The sequence below is a fragment of the Temnothorax nylanderi genome, unplaced genomic scaffold (assembly GCF_030848795.1).
Source record: "Temnothorax nylanderi isolate EJ_2023f unplaced genomic scaffold, tnyl_v1.0 TNYL_tig0143_pilon, whole genome shotgun sequence".
In the NCBI taxonomy this organism is placed as follows: domain Eukaryota; kingdom Metazoa; phylum Arthropoda; class Insecta; order Hymenoptera; family Formicidae; genus Temnothorax; species Temnothorax nylanderi.
The window spans coordinates 111,228-121,916 of record NW_027249205.1 but is presented as its reverse complement, the minus strand read 5'-3'; the positions used below and the strand labels follow the sequence as shown (position 1 = coordinate 121,916).

The 10,689-nt window shown below is 33.4% G+C and overlaps 2 pseudogenes; one reads left to right on the top strand and one right to left on the bottom strand.

The window, feature by feature from the left end:
• Positions 1-232: 232 nt before the first annotated feature.
• Positions 233-4,115, bottom strand: LOC139777286 (alpha-glucosidase-like; annotated as a pseudogene).
• Positions 4,116-5,624: 1,509 nt separating this feature from the next.
• LOC139777285 (ATP-binding cassette subfamily C member 4-like) lies at positions 5,625-10,337 on the top strand (annotated as a pseudogene).
• Positions 10,338-10,689: the final 352 nt, after the last annotated feature.

Here is a 10,689-nt window from a genome sequence, read left to right as displayed (position 1 = left end):
TTAAATAATCATAAATAAACACTTAAATTATAAAAAATGCTGAAAATGCATCATCTAGACTATTTTTATATGATTGTTTTCCAAAAATTTGACAGTACAATTTTTAGAGTAAACTTTGAAAGTGTTAACGCATGATGTATCTAAGCGCGGCGTTCATGGCGAGGGCGTTCGTTTGCTGAACGAGGGCAATAAAGGATTAAAGTAGTATGTATAATATTATACACAGTAGAAATACAATGCAAATTTATTTATTTATTTAAAACATTTAACATTAGCGTGTCTACTTTTTTAACATAATTATTTATTCATTATTTTCTCTAACACTTTATTGTTGTCTAATACTTTATTGTTATCTGAACCGTTCCCTATATTGTTATCTATGAGCGTAGTTTTATTTTTTCCATGCGAGTTCAATTGATTAATAATATAAATATAGAACAGCAATCAATGAAACAGCAGCGTTACATGAAACGTTATAGAAACAGTAAAGTAAAATGATAAAGATGCAGTAGAATTATCTTAATGACCGAGTAATTCTGTCTCTTCATCTTCAGAAAACTATAAAAATTGCGTTGAAAAACGCAATGACATCTCGTTCGAATATATATTTCCATGGCCTTTCACCTAGTTTTACATGGTATTAGTACATATTACAGCTCCTGATGTGGGAATTTTCAAGGTGCGAACATCTTCAATGATGTTTCTATATTTGAAAAAAAAAAATTGAAATATGAGCATACATTCGAGATAGAGAAAATAATTAACATTTAACGCGCCTCTTACACTTTAATATTATATAACATGTATTTTATTTCATAACGCGTGTAATTAGCATATACTATATGCGAAAGAAAATACCCAATAAGATGATGAGCATTCGTAGTGGCATAATAAACATTTAATTGATTTGATGCGTTTACAAGCGTTGATAAATCAACAGTTTCTTCTTTATTTCCAAAGTTTACCACTACGTAAACCGATTGCTCTCCATCAGCTTTCCTGTAATAATAAGTACATTATGCTTTTATTATATTAATTTGCAACTTTAAGTGCTACGTTATCGCCAGAAAAATTAAACATTACAAATATACACATATGGTGGCACATAAAAAGATCAAATATATTTTTTTGAATATCTAAAACGCTCAAATAATATTGCTAAAGAATAACTGCATGCTTTTTGTTACATTTTACGATATATACTTGTATCATACCTGGTAAAAACGAGAACACCATCGCCCAATAATTTCGCTGTTAGGGTTCCATATTTAACCCCAGGCCATTTTCGCAGAGCAGAAACCGTTTTATATAGAGCGTAGTAGGAGTTGTTCTGTTTCTTTTGTGCGGCAAAATTAAGTGTTACGTAGTTTTTGTTAGTCGGTAACCACGTCTTCGGATTTGTGGAGAATCCTGTAGTCATGTATGTCGCGTTCAAATAACGATGCGTTTAATATTACATATGATGTGCTATTACAGTTTCTCGAACGTATTGCCTTTTCAAGATTACAAATGACAAATTCAAACTGATAGCAATAATATATTGTAATACGATTGATAAACAATCTGTTTCATCTAGAATTTTTTACTAGAGATGTGCGAATCAAGGATTTTTGATGATCGAATTGGATCGAATTAAATTTTATTTCCTCTTTTGAATCAAATCGAATCGACAAAATTTCATTCGAATCGAAGCGAATCGAATGAGTTAAAAATATAGTTTTTAATTAACAATATAATTATTATTAGATTGAATTTTAATACGTAGATAATAAGAGAATATTTTAATGGAGTGAAGAAATAATATTGATTACATAATATAAATTCGTTTTAAAGCAAAAAGAAACATATTTAAATACTTAATATAAAACTAAATAATAAAATGTATTTTATTTAATGTCGCAGTAATTAATATAAATAACGGAAAATCACAGATAAATTATTAAAATATTGTAATGTAGTATCCAATAACATTATCCAGTTACATATATAGAAATTAAAATAAAATAATATAGTTTATTTTATTATCAATACTCATAGCTTACTGTTTTTTTTTACGTATATTCAAACTTTTACTTACAATTTGATAGAGTCACAGGGTATCTAAAAAGTTAGAAATAAACTTTTTGACTGCTACTTAGCCACTCGTGAACAGTTGTAATGTTAAATGCATTTACTGAATGTACCTATTAATGATCGTACTTTTGCTTATTATCGGGAAATGATTTTATAAAAATAGCAATATGTATGATTCGTATTCGAACCATCTAGATTCGAAATTTTCGAACAATTCGGATTCGAATCATACAAATTCAAATTTGAATCAAATAGTTCGCACATCTCTATTTTTCACCCACTTTCTTTTCGTAATCTCAAAATGTGACGCGTAACCTTATTACAAACATGTAATATTAATTCCTAATATATGCGGGCTATGACACGCGACTAACATTAAAAAGACGTGGTTTGTTTGATATATATGAACCAGTTTTTATCCTGACCAGTTACTTAATAGAATTTCTCGCTGTTTGTTAACGGATCAATCATTAATAGATTTTCGGAGATAAAATCTATTCGCAAATATTGTGGTCAAACGATATTTAATTTCGTCAATATTAAAGTTTAAAAAAAGCCAATAATAACACTAAATATTCTTTTGCTTTAAAATTATTAATAAACTTGCAAAATAAGAAGCAAAATATTATTTTGTCAAAGAATCAATTAAATGTTTTATTACTTGAATTAACGAAAGATGGTTTTAAATTTTGCAATTAGTTTAGTTTCACGAACTACTTTCGTGAATTTACTTAATTAGTTTCCACAGATAATAATCAACTTATATTGTGCTTTAGTCGATTTAACTTATAGATTGACGTAAAAATTTTAAAAGTTGATTTAAATACTGTACCAGCCGAAATGGTATCGTCCCATTGGAACGGCGTTCTTGCAAGATCCCGAGATGGACCCTTTCTCATAACCGTCTCTGCCGGCTTTACAACCTAGCGGATCAAGACAATCTTCCCATGAGATCCATGTGTCCTCCATACCAATTTCTTCACCGTTATAAGTTATACTCACTCCCGGAAGCAGTAGAGTTATCATGGTTATAGCTTCTGCTCGTTGCCGTCCGTAACGAGTGACCAATCGCGAATTATCATGATTTCCTGTCTGTGAAAAAAATACAATTATGTGAAACTATATTATCGATTAAATTTGTTATTAATCTTAAATATAGCAGTCAAAATGTGTACATAATAACTCATCTTAAATTGTAATATGCTTTAAAAAGAGAGCATATTGCATAATATGCTCAAAAGTGTCAAGTTCTTAATCAAGCAATATTTGGAGATTCTTCTAGATTCGAAAGATACGTTTCTCTTGCTCGACTTACCACCCAGTTAGCAGTTGCTCTCAAAACAGGCATGTTCACCGTCCATCTATCGATCACTCTCTTGAAATCGATTGCTTTGGAATCCCGATTTGTATCAGTAATAAAATCAAAATTAAAGGGAAAGTTTGCTCCGTACACGTAATACTTTAGTGTCATTGTCATATTCGTGTAAGCCTCGATTAGCATAACTTTTTGGCCCGAATATTCGTTTAACACTTCTCGCCATTCTTTGACTATTTCGTATGTACGTGGCTGGTCTTTCGTGTATATTTTATCCGTGTAACCATAGACCTCAGGATCTGGATCACCCGTAAGTGGCTCATCTAAGAATCTGACATCCTCACATAAATGTGGCACCGCATCTACTCGGAAGCCGTCCACCCCTTTGTCAAGCCAAAATCTCAAGACGTTCTGAGAGCAGCAGTAAAGAGCACGATATATGTATGAGTAAAGTATCTATATACCTATCTATACACATACTCGATCTACATATATATAGAGTAATTAAGACTAAAGTTTGTCGCTTGAAATGTCATATTTCTGATTTAATTCTAAGACAACTTTTCCTTTTCCAAAGTTTAAAGCTTAGTTTTTGAATGATAAAAAAAATAGTTTGCGTATTAAGAATCTATCGCGCGCACAGCGGTGATGACGGAAAAAACAATATTATCCTTACATAATGTATACATGTCATGTTTATTTTCACCCCTTGTAACATCGACGACATGCTATAATTAGATAACAAGATAATGAGATATAACATAATGTTTGAAACTGCGATAATCACGAAAATCGCGTTTGGTTGCATGCCTGTGTTCGCACGCCTTCAGCAACAAAGAAATCTCGCATTAAAGAAATCGCATTAAATTAGTCGTGTTAATGTTCAGTATAGCATGGATCTTTCTATCATTCGCTTTCCGGAAAGTTCGCTGACATTCGCTCGGCAACAACAAAGTCAACCAACCGCTCTTACACAAAGAAAAGATCCATGCTATAAACAGAGCGATCGAAAACAAGCAACGATCTCGTCGGATCGTCAAACGAAACTTTGCCGTGCGCACAATGACGTAGGTCGCCGATGGCCAATCACTCTCCCGAAATTCAAGTCACGCCAAGTTTTTTGACAAGAAAAATTTATGTATTTTAATAAAATATTTTTATTTTGTATTGTTACCTCTGTAATTCTTTGCGATGCGATTAAATCTTTTAAAATACATATATAAACTTTGTATTTAAATACCTTGTATTCCCTTGTTGGGTTTAAATATTTTAATAAAATATTTGTATTTTGTACTGTTACCTCTGTAATTCTTTATGATTCAATCTTTTATTCTATTGAAAATAAACTTTGTATTTAAATATAAATAAAATTTTTTAACCTCGAAAAAAAACAGTAGTAATATTATACCTCGAAAAAACCTAAGTAACAAGTGGTAGACGTAATCTTTGTATATCTCGAAAAATACACTGAGAAAAAAAATTGTTAATCCCAAGAAATATTTAGTCCGATACGTTCAACTAAATATTTTAAGTTAACTAAATATTAGTTGTTTCAACAATTTATTTCGTTTTTTTAATCACAAATTAATTAAAATTCAACTAATGTTTAGTTAACTAACTAAAATGTTTTGTTGAACGTATCGGACTAAATATTTCTTGGGATTGACAAATTTTTTTTCTCAGTGTATGTTCTCTCTGTAATTGGCGCTGTAATTTAAAAAGAGATATCATTTCTTTTTTGTAATTGTAATAGATCACTTGAAGCGCGACTCATCTTTGATAAAGTAACGTAATTTTGTGATATGTGTATCACTTGATTTATAATTTTTTGAAAATAAAAATACTACTGCTTAGGTTTTTTCGAGATTTTTCGAGATACAAAGATTACGTCTACCACTTGTTACTTAGGTTTTTTCGAGGTATAATACTACCACTTAATTTTTTTTTTCGAGGTAAAGATACTACTGCTTAGGTTTTTTCGAGATTTTTCGAGATACAAAGATTACGTCTACCACTTGTTACTTAGGTTTTTTCGAGGTATAATATTACTACTGTTTTTTTTTCGAGGTGGGAATATACACAAAGTTATATGTACTACTTCGGTTTTAATTTTTTTTTTAATAAAGATACTACCCACCTACTTTTGGGTTTTTTCGAGGTACAAAGATATTACGTACCATTTGGGTTTTATCAATATTTTTAAATTTAAAATTAATGATACTACCATTTGGCTTTTTTTCGAGGTAACAACTACGCGTGTACTTGGCGCCTTTTTTACCTTTTTGAAAAAGGTAATTTTGTACTGATAAATAATTACAAGAAATACTTAAACATCTTGATTTTATTTCCAAAGGGTTTTGTGAAGATGCAAGGAATCTATAACGAATTAGTACAATCAAATGAAGATTTCATTAGGATGTTGGACAATTTGAGTCACGAAGTACAGAAGAATGAACAGAACATGAGAAGAACCTTGGAAATGTCTACGAGACAAATGTCGATAACGCGACGTGATTCGGAATTATCGACCGCGAGTTCCATTGTAAGATAAACCTTATCTCTCGCCCTTTTTAGTTAAAAAACGGGAACCATCGAAATTTTTTATATATCAAATTTGTTTAACACAAATACATTCGTAACGAGACAAGATAATTGAAAAAAGTATATTTATATGACATATGTTCGCGTTAAAGATAATTAAAACAGATTTAGTTACTGATTAGCAACTAACAAAATAAATTTAAAAAAATTTCCGAAGTATGTTATAACCAGAGAAGTTAAGTGGTTCCTAAATATTCATTAATTTTCTTAACATATTGTTTTCTTAATTGTTTTATGATCATAGCGCGACTATCTCTATCGAGCTGCGTCTGTTGCAAAAGTCAAGTAATTAGATTGTTATTTTGTTTTTGCGCAGCATTCGGACATTGGCGATTCGGATTATGCGGGGAACAGCCCGGAAGCCGAAATAATGGCACGCGGCCGAATGTTTGGCAAAGTGTACAAGGAATATTTCCATCACGGCGGCAACTACTTTACCCTGTTCATATTGCTGCTGCTCTTCGTCATCAGTCAGGTTGCAACAACAGGGAATGATTACTGGCTCGCATATTGGACCCACTTGGAGGATGTTAGGCGCATTGAAAACTCTAGTCAGGCCAAACAGTTCGCAAACATGTACAACGATAGTTTCCTTGGGTCGATCTTCACGCTGAACCCAGACGGCCTGCTCAGTACTGTGGATGCTATATACGTATACACATTCTGCATCATCGCCTGTATCGTTACCATACTGCTCCGCAGCTTCCTCTTCATGAAAATCTGCATGAAATCGAGCTGCAACCTCCACAATTCCATGTTCTCCAATCTGTTGCAGGCGCGCATGTCCTTCTTCCACACTAATCCTTCTGGTGAGCAATAATCGCGAGATCACAATAGGCAAAGGAAATTGTCGCCCCGAAGAGAAATTTTGAAGAGTTTACGAATTTTTAAATCCAGAAGAAACAAGACTGACAAATTTTAGTCGAGTTCGAATTTGTCGGGTGGTTTTTATTTTTATCCTTATTCATAAAGGGCTATGATGCGGGACGATTGGCATAGATCCTTCTTCGAATATTTATAGTGTCAGAAATGTAAATCATTCAAACAACGGTTTTAATTCCCAGATTTCTGTTTAAGTCTTGTTTAAATTTATAGGTTTTTTGTTCCAGGGAGAATTTTAAACAGATTTTCGAAAGACTTGGGCACCGTAGACGAATACCTGCCCAAAATCATGTTAGAGGCATTCCAAGTGGTTTGCATAGTATGCGGTGTATTGACCATGGAGGCTATAATTAATCAATGGATGCTGATACCGATAGCAGTACTGGTCATCTTGTTTTACTTCGCGACGATATTCTACTTGAAAACCGCTCAAAACGTCAAACGTCTCGAAGGCGTAAGTAAGTATTGGAACGAGATACTATTTATTAGAAGAAACGGGACGGAATACGCGCGACTCATTTATTCCCTAACTCCTAGATTCCGTTTGACTTTTGCCATCAAACTTGGATCTGTATGTTTTCACGCAGAATTTGTAAGTTCCAGTTTAAATTTGCGTTTGCATTTTCAGCCAAGAGCCCGTTATTCTCGCATGTGAATGCTACGCTGAACGGCCTGCCGACGATCAGAAGCGGCGGCGTCGAAATCGAGAAGATGATGCGAAAACAGTTCGACATGTTGCAAGACCGTCACAGCGGCACGTGGTACCTCTTCATATCAAGCTCGGTAGCCTTGAGTGTCTATACGGATCTAATTTTGTGCCTGTTCCTCGCCTTGATTTGCTTCTCCCTAGTATTGATGAATGAGAATGGTAAATTATAATTATTTAAAACATTTTTCTTTTGAAGATTAAGGGCCACTTCGACCAAACTCCGGTTAACTTCATCATTGGTCATTTCCAATGGACTAATCAACGATGACGTTAATCGGAGTTTGGTTGAAGTGGCCCTAAATATCCTTCACAACTTCGAAATATTTGGAGAAGATACAAAAAGCTACAACAAATTAATAGAATCTTTCGGGATATAAGCTTCAGTATGAAGATTCTTTATTTCTGCGATGTTGGAAAATACATTTCGACAATCGTGAGGAATCATCGAGCTATTACTAATCCTTTCGTTTATTTTCATGATACAGACAGTGTAGAAGACAGTAAAGTAGGTCTGGCAATATCGCAATCGATTATCTTAATCGGTTACTGGCAACATGGCATGAAGCAGTCCTCCGAGACGATGTCGCTGATGACCTCCGTAGAAAGACTACTCCAATACACGAATCTTCCCCAGGAGGGTCCCATTACCTCGGACAATCCGCCGCCGTCTACATGGCCGTCCCAAGGACAATTGATCTTAAAAAACGTCAGCATGAAGTATCACAGTGACGATCCACCGGTCTTGAAAGTAAGTAAACCGATCGTTCGTTTTTGCAGATACTTTTTGTATTTTATGATGCCGTCGCGTTTCGCAGAATCTGAACGTATTCATCGAACCTGGCTGGAAAGTTGGGGTGGTGGGACGAACTGGCGCCGGCAAGTCCTCCTTGATCTCAGCGCTTTTCCGTCTATTCAACGAAGGTCTGGAGGGTGAGATTGAAATTGACGGTCGGGATACGAGCGCGGTAGGCCTGAGCGAGCTGCGCTGCAAGATTTCCATCATACCGCAGGAACCAGTGCTTTTCTGCAAAAGTCTGCGTTACAATCTAGACCCGTTCAGTCAGTACGATGACGTAAAGCTGTGGGAGGTGCTGCGGCAGGTCGAGTTGAACGATACCGCATTGGATCAGGAAATCTTTTATGGCGGTCACAACTTCGGCCAGAGGCAGCTCATATGTTTGGCCAGGGCTATTCTAAGGAATAATCGCTTGCTCGTTCTCGATGAGGCCACGGCTAATATTGATTCGCAGTGAGTCGTTGACGATTTTTAGCAATAAAAATATGTTATAATATTATTTGGTAAAAATCAGATGGTTTTGTTTGGTTGATCGTTAACGAAAGAATAAATTATCATATAGATACTTCAAAAATTTTTTTAACAAAATATTAACTTTCCAAATAATTCAGTATCTCTCGGTATGGTGGAATGATGATTTATTTAGTAATAAATTAAGATTTTAGAAAAATAACAGACTTTCTGAATTGCATCAAATTTCCAGTAAGAGTTCTGTAGCTGTAAAATGCTATCGTAACTGATTTTTGAATCTATTTGCGAATTTTCTCTAAATGTCTTTTTCTAGCACCGATGCTTTAATTCAAGATACAATAAGAAGTACTTTTAAGGAATGCATCGTCATTACGATAGCACATCGTTTGAATACCATTATAGACAGCGATCGTATCGATCATCGTAATGGAGAACGGTTCTATTGTGGTAAGTTTCTCTTCAATTAATAAAACGTTTGTTAGAAAATATATGTTAGTGAAAATATTGATTTTAGTAAACTCAACTAAAAAGCGTTGTTTTCTTTGTAATTGCCTACAAACAAAATTTGTTTCTAATTATTCGTATCACAAAGTTAATAGCACAATACAATAGTTAATATTACAATAGTATAAATTGCTTGAAGAAAGAGAACGTTTACACATAAATAAAAATATAGAAGGATAACTATCGTACAATAAACTATCGTAAAAATTTAATGTCGGAGTCATTATATTTAGAATTGTTTAAAAAAGAAATAAAATTAAATAAATGAAGTTCTAATGTAAAGTATATCTATAAAAACGTTAAGATTTCCGAAAAATACTTTTCTATAATTAAACGTGGTTTTTTTGCGGTTGATAACTCATTGGACAATATGAAAGAATAATTGTCACACCTACAGGAATTCGGTTGCCCGTACGTTGCACGACAAACCAAAAGGCTACTTCTCGCAAATGGTGGAGAAAACGGGCAATCAAATGGCACGAAGTCTTCTGGAACAGGCGAAGAAGGCTTGCGAGAAGAACAACGATCATTGTGAATTGAACATATCGGCGCAAAATACCGAAAGCGAGAGCGATGTCACAATTATAGAACAATCCGCTTTGTGTAGATTTTGTATCATGCCAAAAAAATATATCTACATATATTTAATCATATACATATATTTTATTGTATACAGGGTAATTCAAAATGTTGTTGACAAACTTAAGAATCGTATAGAAATGTCGGAATAGGGTAACTTTTGACTAGGAATTTATTTGTCAAGAAAGAAAAGAATAAAAAGAAAAAAGGAATGTTGTAAGAAGATTACATAAATCGACGATAAGCTGTGGTTATATGTTTAGTGTATTACATGCCAATTTCTTTATTCTCTTTTTAGTTTTAATTTAAACTAAATAATTAATAAAATGTTCGTTTGTCTCCTTAAATAAATTTTTCAAGCTAAACTTTGACTATAAGATAAGTTGCTAATAAAAGATATAAGTTTATTTCTTTGTGTTGTCAATAGTTAAAATTTTTAAATCTTACAATTAAATAATCAGTAAATGATAAGGAGAGACTGCAATGATGATTTTCCTTACCATTATTCACTATTTATTGCAATAATTATTACCACACACGCCTCTGTGATTTCGAATTGATAAAGACGTCTGCCCGTCCCAGATTACAGGGATGTCCAGGTTTGAATTCTGGCTGAGGTCATATTTTTCACAATAAATTTGTTATAGTTTGTTTCCAAGAGATGTTTTATTTAGCATTATGATTATTAAATTAACTATCAATTTAATTACGTGTACACTTCGTCTTTAACTTGAGACTGTGTTTCCGGTTCAAGACCGA